Source organism: Kogia breviceps, chromosome 17 (genome assembly GCF_026419965.1).
Source record: "Kogia breviceps isolate mKogBre1 chromosome 17, mKogBre1 haplotype 1, whole genome shotgun sequence".
Classification (NCBI taxonomy): Eukaryota; Metazoa; Chordata; class Mammalia; order Artiodactyla; family Physeteridae; genus Kogia; species Kogia breviceps.
The window spans coordinates 64486708-64498871 of record NC_081326.1 but is presented as its reverse complement, the minus strand read 5'-3'; the positions used below and the strand labels follow the sequence as shown (position 1 = coordinate 64498871).

The following is a 12164-nucleotide window of genomic DNA, read 5'->3' as shown; positions in this document are numbered from 1 at the left end:
CAGCCAACAGAAGCAGGCATTCTGGCTACAAAGGAAGTAGTACTCAGTAAGGACACGTGGAGATCTAGGAAAAAAAGGAGTTAATCATGACATGAGATCAAAACCAAGCCTTACATCAGCTGGATTACATATTTAGATCTCTATTATCCTCTTCCAGATGGGAATTTTTTGGCCTATTACCCTAAGAATGTTGTGGAAATAAAATTTAGAATTACATAGCATCCAATCAATAGATTGTAATAATTGGTTCTTTTCTGGGAGAGATTGACACTGATAAAGTCAGTTACCAGTTGAATTTTTAAATATCATTTTCCCATATAGGTCCAAGTACAAACACCATCAGCTATAATTCCTTATGATCTCATTTGATGAAATTGGAATTGCCCAGAAGTTTCTATAATGGGATGCAGTGATGAATGGTATATCCAACAGTCAGAAAGACTGAAGTCTATGGCTACTGTTTGAGATAATATAAGAATGGCATTAGAATAAGTATGTTCTGACCTAACAATTTATAAGGAGGGAAAAATGAAAGGCCCATTATGTGTAGATGATAACCTAGGATCTATAGAAAATGAGAAGAATTATTATAAGCAGAAAGATAAAAAACAAAATAGGAATCAGATAGGGGTCTTGGTCCAACATCTTGGGCAGAAGCTGTCCATTGTCTGAAGTCATCTGCTAGTTCCAAAGATAATAGGTCAAGTTTCTTTTTCCAAAGACCAGCTGTGTCTATAAGATCCTATTAGTATCCTCAATTTGAAGTCCCCTATTGGAGTAGGCTTCAAATTGTGTGGAATTCTGAATTATTTTTTAAATGTTAAACATGAACCCAAGCATGGACTCCCTGGCATTTCACTGCTGTGTTTGTTGTTAACAGTACCTGATAAGGTCTCTTCCAATGAGGTCAAGAGCAGCAGCTTTCCTCTGATGTCTCTTCTAGTACATGAAATATCCTGGCTGAAGATCATAAAGAGGTGGTTTAGGAAAATGTCTTGGAAATGTACCCTAATCCATTGGTGAAAGGACTGGTTATAATATAAGAGCCCCTTGTAATATTTTGCCATGTTACTATGCAGTAGGGTGGAGTCTAATATTGGAGGTAAAACCCCCAAATGCATGGCCCTTCAAATTACCAGTTTATAGGAAAATAACTGATGTGACCCTGAGGGAGTAGCCATAAGAGGCCATAAGAGCTAGTGAGAGTACCTTTGGCCAAGAGAGTTTAAAGGTTTCTAAAAGTTTTGCTAATTTTAATTTAAGGGTTGGCATTGGTCTTTTCAACCTCTTCAGAGGATTATGGATAATAAGGACTAGTTTTTGAATAAGAGGAAATGTCTTACAAAATTATTTTATAATGTTTTCTGTTAAGGTGTATGCCCTGAATCATTTGATATAAAAGCTGGGGTATCCCATGTTGAAAATGCGAGATTATGCAGATTTTTAATGGTGCTAAGGGCTGTAGTTTTTCAACAAGGAAATGTTTCAGCCCATCCTGAAAATTGACACACAATAACTAAGATATACTCAAATCCCATAGAGGTTGGAAGCTGGATGAAATCTATCTGAATGTTTTCAAAGTTCTATTGAGGCTTTGGGTCCTGGCCATGTCCCATCTTTACAGTTTTTCCAGGATTAAGTTTTTAACAGATGACACATGACTTGAAAATAACCTCAGCTATCTTTTTAAAGTTTTCACCAATGTTGATTTAGAATCTATTCCATGATGAGCAGTTTCACAGAGAAATTTAGTTAATATCCATTTGAAATGATCTGGTATCACCAAGTGGCCATCTTGAGAGTGTTATCAGACTAAAGAGCACAACCAGATTTTTCTTCTGTTCTTCCTTTTCAAAATCTGGGGCTAAATGCTGATATTTTTAATGGCCTCTTTGAATCCCTCCAAAGTTTTATCCTTTGAGAGTTTAGACAGAATCACAAGGTTGGTTAAAGCAGCTCATTTAGCATAATGATCTGCTGAAGCATTTCCGTTAGCTTCCATACTGTCTTTACATCGGGCTCAATCTTTGTAATAGCCAAATCTCTAGGGAGTAGGAGTGCACTGAAAAATACTTAAGTTGTCCATTTTTAGGAGGATCCCAGCAGAAATGAGAACCCAGTTTAGTATGAAAGCATCCCGAAGTCATGGAGTACTCCAAAAACACATCTGCTGTCTGTATAGAGGTTTATCCTCTGATCTTTATTTAGTTGCAAAGTTCCAGTAACGCATAACCTCTTCCATCTAGGATGATTTTACTTCAAGTAGAAAACTATATTCTAAACTATCTTCTTAAATTATTGATAGCATATAGTGTTTAATAATCTCAGTTTTGAGGTATGATCCATCAACAAATAATATTAGGTAAAGATTCTCAGTGGGATCTCTAATACATTAAGTGAGTTACAGAAAGTTTCCTAACTGAAGTAAGACAAACATGATGTTGCCCTTCTTTTAGGAGGGGCAGGTGGGTGGCAGGATTCAGATTTTTGCAAGGGTGAATGGTAATGTGAGAAGGAAAGTGTAACAAAATCTCATTAGAGGTTAATCAGTTGGCTGAAAAGTGTCACATGTTCTCAGTCAGTAGTAATGTCTTTGCTGCCGGAGGAACCATGAAGTTAAGCAGAGTGCCTAGAACTAGTTTAGCAGACGCATCAACAATTTTTTCAGTGGCACCTATTGCCCTGAGTCAAAGGAGATAAGCCTTTACAACCAGGTCAACGGTGGGGCTATAGTAAAAAAAATTTTTTTAATGGTTTTTGGTGATTTGCATGAAACTGAGTTAAAATTCTAAGGGCTTATCCAGATTGCTCACACACCATTAGATGAAATGGCTTTTTGTACTTAGGGGTGCCTAAGGAAGAAGGCTGAAGAGCTGTCTTTAGGTTACAGGAGGTCTGTTTATGTTTGGGTGTCCAAATCACAGGGTCTCTTACTGAGGACTTAATAAGTGTCACAACCACAGACAAATTTGGCACCCATTGTCTGCAGTACCCAGTTAAACCTAGAAATTCTCTCAGCTGTCATCTTGAAAGAGGACTAAAATAAGTTTGGATAGTCTTTAATCTATCAGGAGAGAGTGTTTTCCCACCTTAGATAGAGCACGTCTCACCTAGTGCACTGTATTGTGTAACATTCATGATTTATCTTTTGAAACATCATGTCCCTTTTCTGCTAAGGCTGAGAGTAAGTACTAAATTAAATCTTTTTTACAAACTTCCTTGTTCTCAGTACAAAGTAGAAAATTAGCTACATATTATATCAAAACTGAATCACAAGGGAAATTTAGATTTCAGAAATCTTGAATAAGGACCTGGGAAAAATTAGAAGGGGCTTCAGTGCACTTCTGAGACATGACTGCCCAGATAGATTGTTGGCCTCCCCAGGTGAAGGCAAGAAGATATTTGACTCTGAGGATCCAGAGGTGCACTGAAAAAGGCAAGCAAAGTGAAGCAAGTGTCTTTAGGCAGAGTAGTTAACAGGATGATATTTGGGTTAGGTACTACAGAGAAACAAAAGATAACAATTTGTCAATGGTCCTGAAGTCTTGAACAAATTGATATCTTCATCTATTTGGTTTCTTTTCTGGCAGGATGAAAGTGTTAGAAGGGCTACTGCAAAGTTTGAGGAGACTTTTGGATTAAAGACTTTCAAAGATAGGTTTGAGCCCTTCCTATGCATCTGGTAGCAAAGGATACTGGGAAAGTTTGGGTAATGATTTGGTAGGATCTATCTGAACTTTAATAGGTTCTGCTCCAATTATTCTGTTTTTTATTTTTAATTTTATTTATTTATTTTTTCTTTTGGCTGCATCGGGTCTTAGTTGTGGCACGTGGGATCTTCGCTGTGGCATGCGGGATCTTTCATTGCGGCACAGGCTCTTCTCTGTGGTGTGCAGGCTTCTCTCTAGTTGTGGTGTGTGGGCTCCAGATCACATGGGCTTTGTAGCTTGCAGCACATGGGCTCTCTAGTTGAGGCACGCAGGCTCAGTAGTTGTGGTGCATAGGCTTAGTTGCTCCGTGGCATGTGGGATCTTAGTTCCCTGACCAGGTCGAACCGCGTCCCCTGCATTGGAAGGTGGGTGCTTAACCATAGGGCCACCAGGGAGGTCCCTAATTATTCTGTTTTAAATTCCAGTGTTGGAAATTTTATCCCATAAAGTGTCAGGAATGGTGTCAAGATCTTTATCAGGGGTATGTATTAAATATTATGAAGAAGGAAAAGATATGTCCAGAGCAGACACATTTGATTATGAATAGAGAAGTCCTCTGAAATGTCAAGAAATAGTTCCTCTGATGTGCATTTAATATTACAAACCCATTTGCAAAGTAAATTATCCCTTTATTAAACTTGCAAGGGTGGCATCACAGAGCAGGAAGTAATTTTTTTTTTTCAGTCAAGAACGCAAGGGTTAAGTTAAGGGATAGGAGAAAAAAACCTGTAGATTATTTAAAATACCTATGCTTACTCCAAAGAAGTTGAGCAACGGTGACAGGATTTAACAGAGAGAGAGTAGCACCTACATGTACCAGGAATATACATGTACCAGGTTGACCAATTATATTTATAATTCATTTTGTGTGTTTAAAAGTAAGGCAGAGGGCTTCCCTGGTGGCGCAGTGGTTGAGAATCCGCCTGCCGATGCAGGAGACACGGGTTCGTGCCCTGGTCCGGGAAGATCCCACATGCCGCGGAGCGGCTGGACCCGTGAGCCGTGGCCGCTGGGCCTGCGTGTCTGGAGCCTGTGCTCCGCAACGGGAGAGGCCACAACAGTGAGAGAGGCCCGCGTACCACAAAAAAAAAAAAAAAAAAAAAAAAAAAAGAATCTCAGATTGGACTCTTCTAAGCCTCTTGAGGATAGGAAGCCAAGCCACGAATTCACCATCATTTTTCACCTGCAGTGCCTAGTGATTTGGTGGGAATTCCTCTCTTCCTTGAGGTCCCCAAAATATCTTAAGATTCCTGGGCCTGCCAAGAGGAAGTGACCTTCCTTGCTCACCTATGAGGCTGGCAACCCCATAAAGCCAGTAACCAGGACAGTTTTCCCAAGAGGGACTTAATAAGCATTGGCCCCGTAAAGTCAACCTTAGTTCCTCAAAAGTGTCAGATCATAACTGATTAAATGAGCATCATTCTCAAATATGACATTGTAGGTAAAGCCTAGTTGCATAACTGACATAATTTCCAATCATGTCCTATTAACAAGGTGGTCAGATTCTTGTTGAATATATGCAAATAACCATATGGGCATGAAAATAAGAATACTTAATAAGAGTTTCCAAATTTTGGAAGGGTAAGTCAGGGTAGAAAAGGTAAATATTTCACTTCTGTTTATAAGAGCACAGTCTACTAAACAGTTATGAGTGATAGCTAGCTTAAAAGAAGAAGAGATTCCTTGTTACCCCAAAATAGAATATTAAAGCATTAGCACAATTCCAAACAAAGTTCATATTCATCCAGTTCATTCAGTCCTATGTAGTTAATTTTTGTTCCATTCGATCTTAGGTTCGTTGTCTCATGAATGCATCCAATTCTTGACTAGACGGCTGGAACTCCTGACTCAGTCCACTAGTATGATCTGATAGTCGTTTAAGCAATGCCATCAGTAGCCTGTACTCAAGAGTACCAGGCATAGTCCTTTTCCACCAGGCTCTAAGATAGTCCTTCTTTGCTAAAGATGGAACACTGCCCTATAGCTGATTCCAAGTGATTTCATGGAAGCATCAGGAGTTTAAAAACACACACACACACACAAACAAAACTATATGTGGATGACAAAAGACCAAAATGGCTATTGTTTACTTATTACTGATATTTTTCAAAAGGGAATGATCTGAACAGAATTCATTATAAAGATAATGCAAATGACAAGCCTATCTGCTTATTTACATGGCATGAAAGACAAAATAAAGCCAATCCAAAAAAATATAGACAAAATATCTTTAAATAAAAATATTTAAGCCGATTTTTAAAAAACATGAATATTACATCTAATCTATGAAAATGGATGAACACAGTCTTTACAGAGAAAACATTTTCAGATATAACATAGAAAAATCCTGAGACAATAGATGTCCACTTAAGAATATATCAAGTAAATAGATTCAGTAACTCTAGAGTAGGTTCTAAACACTAGTGGATTACTAAATGTCCATAGATAAGTGATGTGGATCCCCAGTAGAAAACTACTGGCCTGGAATACACAAGATTCAAATTAAAACAGTAAAATCATAACCAAGTTAATGTTTTAAAAAATAACTGCAATAATGACTGATAGCTTTTTATATAATGTATAATTATACTGCTTTTGTCTAATAAGCAATATCAGGACTCTGATACATAGAAACACATCATGGACAGCAAAAACATTGACAATTCTCTAGAACATTCCCATATGGAATACAATTGTTTAAATATTTATGTTAATAATATTTTACCAATACAAATTTAACCTAGGGAAGTCTAAGCATTTCCTCAGGTTTGACAATATTTCCCATGCAACTCATCATTAGTAACATATCAAATGACCCTAATTATTTCTTACATGCTCTTCTTACAAGGTGAAAGAACAAATCTTTGTGATTTTCCAGGGTCCCCTTTGGACATCTCAGAGACAAGTTTCGTTGCTGACAAGGCTAATCAAACTTTGACCTTGAAGCAACTTTAGAACCTTGAGCCCTCAAGGCTATGTGAATGCCCTGCACTTCAACTTGTTTGCTCTAGCTCAGGTGCAGACCCCACCCCATGTGTCTAACCACAAACCAATATTTCCTGCCTTGACTTTCCTGTTAGCACAATATTTGACAAAGATTGGCAAGTTTCAAGAACACCCTCTCACCAGCAGCTTTCAACATCCTTCCCTCTACTTTTCACAGCCACCTGTCCGTCTCTGCATTTAACAGTTTTGGCCTCCCATGCCTTCCCTGAGACATGTATGGCTCAGTCTTTGAGCGTCTTCCTGTTATAATACTCCCCTCCTCCTATTGCAATATCCCCTTTAAAGAGATCTTTCATATTAACATCCAGATTGCATTTTTTTTCTCTGGCAGTAACGATGCCATGACTTTGATGGAGTGTTGACCACCGCTCATACACTGCTTTCTTCACCCAAGTGCTAATTCCATCTTATCAGATGCTGTGTCCTTTCCTGGCTGAGGAAACCAGGATCTACAGTGGTGAGTCATAACTCCTAATGCAGCATTCCAAACATTTGTCTGTTGTAGCACGATAAAGACTTGGCTTTGGTTTTCCTTTATTTTTATCTTTTTTCTTCTATTTATCTGTCTTCTCCTTCTGGCTTTTTTGACTATGGGTTAAGCCCCTGACTCTCCCAGGATATCGCACCTTGGGTTAAAGTCCCAAGGCCTTAGAGCCAAAAGGTGTTCCTTTTATTATCATGGGAGATTGTCTGTCTAAACATTGTCCCACAGATCTCTTCAGTGTAGAATTTGTACTCCATCATTATGGTACTAATTCCACCCAATTTTTTCAAAAATGTCAAAATTTAAAAAACAAACAAACAAAAAAAACCCTTAGATTATCAATGACCTCTTTGGGGGACTTAGAATCTTCCCATATTGGTTCATTATGAGTGGGGCTCTTGAATACGGTGACTCCAAGATCTCATCCAAACAATGGATTGCTTTCATTGTTTGGTACAAAGAGACAATTATGCCTCTCCCACAAAAACTTTTCAGAGGCTATTTCTTTCTTCAAAGGCCATCTTCCTCCTTAGTGCCTTTAAGACCTGTCCCTCACCATCACCTTAGCTGCCTTGAATCCTTTGTTCCTCCTCCTTTAACAGCTCTACTCCTCCTGCACCAGACCTTTCCTTTCTCATTCAGGCCCCCAACCCTCTGTTGTCACTTGAGATTGAAGTCTCCCACCACTGTCAGGGCTCTGGAGGAGCTCAGGGACATCAAGGGCAACAGCCTGAGGCTGGAAAAGCTAATTGGAAACAGGCTGACTGTTTTCTCCATTCAGTTGGACTTTGAAGACACCAGATGGCCCCTTGGTTTCTTCTCCATCCCTTTCTGGAAATTTAGTCCAGAGAATCCATAGCGTCACATATCAGGGCAAAGGACATCTTAAGAGTCTCCTTTGCAAATACTGGTGAAGATGCTTTAGCTCTCATATTGAGCAAATTATTTCAAGTTGCCCCATCTACCAGGAATATAATTTTTGTAAAACTTTAAGTGAGGTAAGGATGAGAGTCAGCTCTTTTATATGAACCAGTGAGTTTTGTGTTTTTGTGTTTATGTCTGAACCATGGCTAAAATTTTTAAATTAAAAATTAAAGCTATAAGTTCTATTGTGTGTATGTATGCATATGTGTGTATGTATATGTATTATGTACATGTAATATTTTTCTACCTCCAAATAGCATTACCCCATTAAATTATAAAATTCTTTAAAAGAATACCTTTTGGTTGCTAAGATTTGATTGGCTAAGAGATAAATAAGAGCTTGTATAATTTTAAATATTCCTAAAATTTTCAGAAATTTTCAGAAATTGAATTTTTTATGTGTTTAATGTGAAAAAGTATTTTTATAGAAACCTATCAAAATGTTTTAAAAATTCAAGCTACCTGATATAAGTAAATCTTTGGCAAATGAAACTAGTTTGATGTTCTTGGCTTAATAATTACATCTATGTCTTCTGAGTTATCAGCCTTGCAAAATTACATGTTTATCCTAATTGGATATGTTCTTCCTAAGTTTATACAGGTTTAGTGAATATCTTTGCTTGATAATCTAGATATATTACTGCTTTATTCTAATCATATGCTTGATATATTCTTGGCATACTATGTCTCAGGATTCTTATATCTGACATTCTTTCCCTGTAGAAATTATGTTCATACATTTTCATAAATGGGATGCGATATCCACTCTTCTTTGAAAATAGGATTAATCATTATGTTTATGTATATTTTGCCTAAAACTTTTTGAGTTGATTTTTAGGTCTCATATAAACAATCAAATTTCCTTATCAATTGTATTATTTTTATAATGAATTCTCATCAGACTTTTCCCTTTTGAAAATTATCAAAAATATATCAACAATAACCATTTTTAGTCTTTAGTCATCTACAGACAGTTTTGTGTCTGTGGTTTTTCTTTTTTCTACTCCTGATTATTCCATGAAATCACTTGGAATCAGCTATAGGGCAGAGTGTTCCATCTTTAGCAAAGAAGGACTATCTTAGAGCCTGGTGGAAAAGAACTATACCTGGTACTCTTGGGTAAAGGCTACTGATGGCATTGCTTAAACAGCTATCAGATTATTCCAGTGGACTTAGTCAGAAGTTCCAGATGTCTAGTCAAGAATTGGTGGAATTGATGAGATTACTAGCCCAAGATAAAGTGAAACAAGAATTGGATTGAATGAACTGAATGAACTGGATGAATAAGGACTTTGTTTGGGATAGTGCTGATGCTTCAATGTTCTGTTTTCTGGTAATAAGGAACCCCTTTCTCTTTTCTCTTAAGCTATCTATCACTCATAACTATTTAGTAGACTGTGCTCTTATAAATGTGCTCTTTCCAAAATTTGGAAACTCTTATTAAGTATTCTTATTTTCATGCCCGTATGGTTATCTTCATACATTCAACAAGAATCTGACCACCTTGTTAATAGGACATGATTAGAAATTATGTCAGTTATGCAACTAGGCTTTACCTACAATGTCATATTTGAGAATGATGCTCATTTAATCAGTTATGATCTGACACTTTTGAGGAACTAAGGTTGACTTTACAGGGCCAATGCTTATTAAATCCCTCTTGGGAAAACTGTCCTGGTTACTGGCTTTATAGGGTTGCCAGCCTCATAGGTGAGCAAGGAAGGTCACTTCCTCTTGGCAGGCCCAGGAATCTTAAGATATTTTGGGGACCTCAAGGAAGAGAGGAATTCCCACCAAATCACTAGGCACTGCAGGTGAAAAATGATGGTGAATTCGTGGCTTGGCTTCCTATCCTCAAGAGGCTTACAAGAGTCCAATCTGAGGTTCTTTATGAACACTTTCAGCAAAGCAAATATAAGACTCATGTGGTAAATTGTCATTCTTGCTACACCTTTGTAAATAACCAGGCCACATCTAATGAGGATGGCTTTATTTTGTGATGAAGGATAATCTTTCCTTAGAGATTGTCTTTGATCAGAAGGGAAAGAGGGACAGTAGACAGAACTTCTGTATTTCAGTGGGATACCATGCACATTCTGAGTTATCACATTCTGATGCTATTCCCTGTCTTTGAGCTATTTTGCATCACTTTGTAAATTGCAGGTAACTCATGGATATGCAAACTCTGTCTTGTCTGGTAGAGACTTAATTGGCTTGCTCTCCCATTGTGGATAAACCAGTTGTGATGCCTACTCGTAAAGTGGATTTGGATCTGTTACTTGGCACAGATTGTCAACCCTTACCAAATTTTCAATTCTTCCACTTTCCTTCAATATCTGGCTGCAAACTAACCTTAGCCTCCACACTAAGCTTTTAAATTTTTCTTCTGCCTTCTTGACCTGGAGTCACTGAGAGCTAAAAGCTGACTGCCAGATCCTTATTGGGACTCTCAGGTTGCCTTGTAGCTGGTCTTTGTCCCTAGGATCTGAGGAGTCACTGCAAGCTGAAGCCTGAGGACTTGTTATAAGCTTAGAAGGACTCATTACTGCTGCAGGCCATGCATGGCCCGATTTCTTCCTTGACAAGCTGCTGTCCGGGTCACTAAAGATGTCTGGTGAAATGTTCAGATCATGCACACCCTCATAAGAGAGGTTACCCAGACTCTGGGCAAGATAATTAGGAACATAATAAAACTCTAAAAGCAGTGCTGCCTAATCAAATGTTTTCATCTACTGACCTCTTGAAATTCACTGGACTAGCTACCCTTAGAGTTTAACTTCTGTCTCCTTACTTTAATACAACTCTTCATATTGACATTTCTCTTTTTCACTTTAAGCATCCCACTTTTAAGATGTCTGATCCGAGGAATATTGAAACAACTGACCTTTGCCAGCACACAAAACAGATGGTTCAACTAGTCCTCTAGGGACATCGCTGAGAAAAAGCTGACCCTGAGGACTATTTCACTCAGCCATTCCTTGTTTGAGATATCCCCTACCCCTGTATTGTTCAGAGAAAGTCTCTTTCTGAGCCTGCCTTGAACAAGAAGAGGGACTGACAAGGCTGAACAAGCTCTGTGCTTAATACAAGTTTAGGCTGCTTAGCTGAGGACCACTAGGCTCTCAACTCTATGTGAATTTCCTATGCTTTAAGTTGTTTGCTCCATATCAGACCCAGAATCCCAACCCCCCGAGCCTAACCACAAACCACCTTTCCTGCCCCAGCTTTTCTATTAGTACAATATTTGCAGCAATTCATAAGTTTCAAGGCCATTCCCACATACCAGTTTTTCACATTGCATCCCCTTCTACTTTCTGTAAGCCCCTGTCCCAGTGTCTCTACCTATAAAAGTTTTGCTTGCCTACCCTTTGCCTGAAACTTTTCTGGCTTAGGCTTTAAACATCTCCCTATTGCAACAGTCTTGCTTAATCATGTCTTTTCTTACTCAAGTCCATACTTAACATTTTTTTCTTTGACAATGCAAAAGATACCATCTAGGATTTGATTTTTGGAAGGTAAAATATAAAAAGTAATCCAAAAGTTTAAATATTTGATTAAATAAGAACATGTATTACTGAGAAAGAATTCTATTTAACCAAAATGACAAAAAAATTTCAAAAGTAGATGTAGAGCACTTCAGTTCTTTCAAGTGAAAAGACTTTGTTCTCGTAAATAATCAAGGATATTATAAAATCAACACAACACATAGGGAGTTATTCTGGTAAGACCCTCAAAAGTTGTCTTCTAGGCAGATTACTCAGAAGGTAAAGAAAAAATCTTTTACAAGCACTTATTAAGAGTAGACCAATAGTACAAGAAAAAAAAGTCATCTTAATAGAGAAAATCAAATTAGAGTTTTAAACAATATATTTAATACTAATGTGTTTACTAAGAATCTTGTAAATAAACTCATTAAACCTTAGCCAACTGTGACTACAAGAAATAAAATTCCCTTTTCATGAACCATCTGCAGCTTTCTCTCTCCAGACAGGTTTTGCCATACACTTTTCTCTTTCTCATTCTGGAACAACCAGTCATTT

The 12164-nt window shown here is 37.8% G+C and overlaps 1 long non-coding RNA gene across 1 annotated transcript in view; it reads left to right on the top strand.

Annotated features, from left to right (window-relative positions):
- LOC136792858 (uncharacterized) overlaps positions 1–12164 on the top strand; it is a 123610-nt gene that overhangs the window by 79358 nt on the left and 32088 nt on the right. Inside the window, exon 4 of the long non-coding RNA XR_010837393.1 lies at positions 7048–7173. This is a non-coding gene — a long non-coding RNA (uncharacterized lncRNA). The remainder of the gene's footprint in view (positions 1–7047; positions 7174–12164) is intronic.